Below are 6193 nucleotides of genomic sequence, written 5' to 3' on the forward strand. Positions count from 1 at the left end.
CGGAGCCCCAGCCATCGAAACGGCCGGAGCCCGGGGGCCAAGATCCGCCCAACACCCCCCGGAGGGAAAACACATGTGGCCAGGCAGCAGCAACCCGCAACAGTCTAAAACAGAAGTCGCAGGCCGCAGCTCCGGCTCCAACCCCAAATTACAAATTATATAATAACACATAAATGAAAGAAATAGCACAGAGTTCATGTACACTTAGGGAAACACAAGAACCGAGAACACCAGCCACCAACGTTCACAATAGGGGATCCAAGTGTCATGAGGTAGAGACAGTCAGAGGCATGTCCCAAGTGTCCCCGGTGCAGGACCACCCGTAGGCACTCCAACACTTCGTTCCCATTAAATTAGACACCCCGTAGGCAGCTGAGAGAGTATGACGTTAAACACCAAAACAGAAATAAAAATGAAAGGTAACATAAACAACTTGTTATACTTGCGGGACCAGGGAAGCCGCGCCATCAGTGCGGAATACTGGACAGAAGAGCGCCATCAGACGTGCCATCTATGCATGCATATTAGCTGGGCTAAAAAAGGGGACGCGTTGCTTGCGGGACACTCTCTGCCATGGCTCCTCAGGATTATTCGGTAGGGGTGGGATGCCTTCCTGCCAACCCGGTAAATCCGGCGGGGATATGCTCACATCCATGCAGAATTTTTCCAGATCTTCTGGGAACCGCAGAACCGCCGTCTTCCCATCTCTGTGTGCGATCAGGGCGGCAGGGAAACTCCACCGGTAGTTGATGGAGGACAAGCGCAGTTTCTCAGTTAGGGGACGCAGGGCCCTGCGTCTCTCCAGAGTCTCCCTGGCCAAATCAGGAAAAAAATAGAGTGACGCCCCATAAAAGTCCAGGACTGGGGTCCCCTTGAGTTTTTTCATGATGCGTTCCTTCTCTTAAAAATAGTGCACTCTGCAGATCACATCACGCGGAGTCTCCGCCGCCAGGTTACGAGGGCGGAGGGCCCTGTGAACTTGGTCAATTTTCAAAGGATGGTCAGCCGCATTCCCCAATAGGCCGTTAAAGATGCCTCTTACCATTGGGAGGAGGTCCTCGTCCCCGGTCGCCTCCGGGAGCCCCTGGATCCGGATGTTGTTCCGTCTGTTACGGTTCTCTGGTCCTCGATCTTATAGAGGGAAGACCGATGAGCGATAGCGAGAGAGCGGGTAGTTGCTTGCAGAGACCTAATGGCGGTAGCATGCCTGTCCAGCCTCTGCTCGGTCTCCTCTACGCGGTCCAAAACTTGCGCGAGATCCGAACGGACAGCGGACACTTCTCTCTTGATGGATTTCTCTAGCCCCAAGAGCATCGATGCCAGTTCAGACTTAGTAGGAAGTCCGCTCACCAGCGCTGCCACTTCCGATCGGCTTGTCTCACTCTCTTCCCCGTCAGAACCCGCTGACGAGGCCGGGGATTGAGATCTGCATTCAGGCCTGGGGCGGGGGCGGGGGCGGGGCCTGCGGGGGGCGGGGCCTGTGGCCGCGTTTGTGGTAAGCAGAGAGCGGCCTAGGCCATCCATGTCCCCCACCTCATCAGGCTCCGCCAGGAACCGTTTGATCGATCCCTCGGGCGCGCCCTTCTTCGGCAGGGACTTGCCGGTTCTCCTACCCATCGTTCCCAGGCATGTGGAGTAGTTCATGCGGCGAATAAGTGCTAAAATACCGGGGTCAGCGCCGGAGCTCAGGGACAGTGCGTCCTCACCGCTACATGCCGAGACCACGCCCCGAGGAAATCCTTTGATTACGTGAAAGCGGCTTTGAGAGCACGTTACATCTGCTATAGTGTTCTTTTTCCGGCCCGGATGGAGAGACGACCCGCTTCTTTAACACCCCCGGAGAGGCATCCGCCTGGATTGATTCGCTGGCGCCAGCCCGCTGATCGACTAACTACCTCTTCGGAATTGTTTACAACCCATTCTACTGTTGGGATGCCCACGGCCTTTGTTGCACCTGTTGTGCCCTGTTTGCACCGATGGTGGGCTCACCTTTAATGCTGGCAGCAACCTCCCCGGTAGCGGGAGTTCAAGTTGATACCCCTGACCTGAGATACGGTCGGGAGAAGGCTGTGACATGCCGCTCCTCTTTGCCCTTTCCTGCTCCCTCCTGGAGCATGGGGGCTCATACCATATGTTCCTTCTTCCCCTTTTTGGATCATTTTCACTGATGGGACAAACTGCAATTTTTCTTTATCCTCCCAGATCCATGTCCCTGTCAGCCTCCTTCATAGAGCAGGCGGTTGCCTCACGCCTAGTGAGCCGCTCACTTGGTTACCTAAACCCCCCCAGGATGTCTGGGGGGGTGGAACTTGCCTCCTGCACGGACCCCCAGTTACAGCAGGCGAGCTGATACACTTTGGGATGAATACCCTCCTCAGTTTAAGGGGGTTGGGTGGGGTGGGGAGTGGGGACTGTTCCCCTAACGGGGCCAGGGACTTTTGTTTCCCTTTTTCTTTTTTCATGTATGGTTATTGGGGTTATCTGTTTGTTCTCTGTTTAGTTTTGTTGTACTTGTTTACTAAAAATATTGATATTTCAGTGTTGCATTGTCCTCGGATATGTATGTCCCGGGTCCAGCGGTCCAATCCGGGAGCAGGGTTCCACAATGATCCTGATCCTTCCACTGCCCCCAGAATCCATGTCTACACTTAACATTGTATCCTGGAACACCAGGGGATTGAACTCCCCGGTTAAGCGATCCCTGGTGTTTCAATTTCTTCAAAGTTATAACCCACACATATGCGTACTCCAGGAAACGCACCTCATCGGCAGTAGACTTCTTTCCCTCAAAAAACCCTGGGTGGGGTACCATTACCACTCCACCCACTCTAGTTTTGCCAGGGGGGTAAGTGTCCTAGTATTGAAGTCCCTCCCCTTTCGGCTCCTGGATCTGGCCTTGGACCCGGACGGCAGGTATGTCATTATTCATGCGACAATTTACTCAATGACCTGGACCATTGTGGGATTATACTTACCCCCGCCGGCCTCATTGCTGGTGCTGAACCAAATCACTAGCAAGATGGCCGAGTTTGCCTCTGATAATGCTCTTATCCTGGGTGATTTTAATCTAGTTCCTGACCCAGACATGGACAGACTGACTCCGGGGGGACACCATGGACCTGGGCTGGCTGCCTGGGCAGACACATATGGCCCCGACGGATGTCTGGAGGTGGAGACACCCCGGGTCTCGGGCATTTACATGTCACTCTGCCACCCATAAAACATTCTCCCGCATTGACTTGGTCTTTGCGCAGAGCCCAGTCCTCCCAAGGGTCGTAGACATACAAATATTGCCCAGGGGGATATCGGACCATGCACCTCTGTTTCTGACATTGGATCTTTCCCTGGGACCAGCGGTTAGACTATGGAGGCTTTCCAGGTTCTGGATCTCAGATGCCGCTGTGGATGCTCATTTTAGGACCGAATTGAACAGCTATTGGGAGGAGAATGCAGGTTCGGCTGGGGCCACGGTAGTCTGGGATGCCTTTAAGGCTACCACGAGGGGGCACTATCAGACTATCATTGGCAAAATACGCAGGGAACGTAGAGCAGAGCTAAAAAAAGCTGAGGGAGAGGCGGTCTGCGCGGAGGCTCTTTTTGTCCGCACTCGGGACCCCCAACATTATTGGCAACTGCAAATCCTGACCAGAGAGGCTGTTGATCTTCATACCTCTCTCACCCAGAAGAGAATGCTAGCTCAGTCCCAGCGGATCTTTGAGCAGGGGGAGAGGTCGGGGAGGATGCTGGCCTGGCTCTCCAGGGAACAGGCAGGGGGGTTGAGCATTTCACATATCAGGGACAAATCCGGTCAGTTGCTTCACACCCCAGACGGGATTAATAACTGTTTTGCGGAGTTTTATACATCTCTCTACACCTCTAGGTCGGATTACAGTAAGGAAGAACTAACGACCTACTTGGCCGACATAGATATACCAATCCTCACGGAAACGTACCGAAATAGGCTGGACGCCCCTATCACGGTTCTGGAGATTCTCCAGGCGCTTAAATCTATGCAGGCGGGTAAGATGTCGGGACCGGACGGAATCCCGGCGGAATTCTATAAGCACTACGCTACGGAGCTCTCTGAAAGACTCCACCATCTATTCTCTGCGTCGTCGCATATTGATAAACTTCCCGACACCATGAGCGAGGCGATCATAGTGGTGATCCCCAAGCCGGGGAAAGACCCCACCTTGTGTTCGTCATACCGCCCTATATCACTGTTAAATGTGGACGCGAAAATACTGGCCAAAATCCTGGCCAACAGACTAACTTAGTCATCACGGCCCTTGTCCATAGTGACCAAACAGGTTTTATGCCAGGCAGAGGCACAGACATTAATATCAGACGCCTACTCACGCACATAGATAGCGGCCGGGGGGAGACGGGTGTAGTGGCCTCGCTCGACGTGGAGAAGGCTTTCGACTCTGTTGAGTGGGGTTACCTATGGGAGGCGCTCTCGCAATTCAGATTTGGCCCAGGATTTAAGAATTGGATCCGCATGCTGTACCACAGCCCCTCTGCTAGAATCCGTACCAATGGCTGTCTCTCCGGGCAGTTTCAGCTGGCACGGGGTACGAGACAGGGGCACCCCCTCTGACCAGCCTTATTTGTCCTTGCGATGGAGCCCTTGGCTATTTTGCTGAGAGCGGATACTGGGATAAAGGGGATACAAGTAGGGCCCATCGAGGAAAAGCTGTCCTTGTATGCAGATGATGCTCTGCTTTATTTAGTGGACGCGTCGTCTTCTTTGGGCACTGCACTGGAACTGATTAATCGATTCGGTCAGTACTCAGGTATCCGCATCAATTGGGACAAACCGGTTGTTTTCCCACTCCACTCCTCGACCCCTCGCATGCCTCATCCACAGCTTAAATGAGTGGAAAGTTTTATATACCTGGGGATTAAGGTCAGTGGTAGAGTTCAGAGCTATCTGGAGGACAATATACAGCCACTCATGACACAATTATGGGCTAGGTGCGCGGCATGGCGATCTCTCCCTTTATCCCCAGTGGGCAGAGTCAATTTGTTAAAAATTAACAAAAAATTACTTCTTTCGTAATACCCCCATCCACATTCCCAGGACTTTTTTCCAGAGACTGGAGAGTCTGTTTATATCCTTTGTCTGGGCTGGGAGACCCCCCAGGGTAGCTAAGCAGATACTATATCTCCCACTATCGGGGGGGGGGGGGGCCTGGCGCTCCCAAACTTTCAGATCTACTACTGGGCGGCCGTTTTGGTCACAATTCGGTGGTGGTTCTCCCAGCCCACACAAAACCCGGCGGTCACCCTGGAGGCAGCCATCCTTGGCTCCTATGCAGCTCTGAGTAACCTACCATTTCGGGGGCTTAGGGCGAGCTCCTCCATGATGGGCTTGATGCGTACCACGGTGAGGGTCTGGCGGGAGACAAGGAGGAGCTATGGAAAGCCCAACCACATCTCCCCACATATGCCCCTATGGGGCAACCCCATGCTCCCTCACCTGAATAGTATCCCAGACCCTTCTCTGTGGGCGAAAAGAGGAATCGTCACTTTAAAGCACATAGTTTATCAGGGTAGGCTAATGATCGCCTGGGAATACTGGATGCCGTAGGCTTCTTTTTATGTTGTTGGCTTTGACCTTTTTTTTTAGCTTGTTTCCCAAGGTGACCATCTTGGCCTTTGTCAAGAGGCTTCAGAGTGCCCAAAGAGAGTGCCTACGGCCAAATCACCCTGAAAGAGCCCAATCTCATCTGATCTCGGAGGCTAAGCAGCGATGGGCCTGGTTAGTACCTGGATGGGAGACAGCCTGGGAATACCAGGTGCCATAGGCTTCTTTTTTTATTTTTATTTTTATTTTTTTATTTTGTAGTATGCGACATACAATGCAAAGGCAACTTCAAAGAATGTGTGATACAAATAGTTACAAACAAACGATCATATTGCATGGATATCAGAGCCAATGGTAAGAAGTCCGAGGAGAATAGCACGTGTACAGCTTTGCGGTCATATCAAGATGAGATTAAAGCTCCATCTCGTTGGGATCCTCTACCACTTAAAATATTATTGATACTAGCCCTGCTACCCTCGAAGAGTTTCGATATCCATAGATAGGGGAAGAGTATTGTGTAGTAGTCAAATGAGGTCGGAACATACCATTTTCTTTTCCCTTTTTTGAGTTAAGAAGGGAAATAGTAGAACTGAAAGGAGGGAG

The 6193-nt window shown here is 52.3% G+C and overlaps 1 pseudogene; it reads left to right on the forward strand.

The window, feature by feature from the left end:
• The first annotated feature begins 5694 nt into the window (after positions 1 to 5694).
• LOC143948070 (5S ribosomal RNA) lies at positions 5695 to 5813 on the forward strand (annotated as a pseudogene).
• Positions 5814 to 6193: the final 380 nt, after the last annotated feature.

Source organism: Lithobates pipiens, unplaced genomic scaffold (assembly GCF_037356315.1).
Source record: "Lithobates pipiens isolate NorthernLeopardFrog02 unplaced genomic scaffold, aLitPip1_a1.2 Scaffold_30, whole genome shotgun sequence".
Taxonomy (NCBI): Eukaryota; Metazoa; Chordata; class Amphibia; order Anura; family Ranidae; genus Lithobates; species Lithobates pipiens.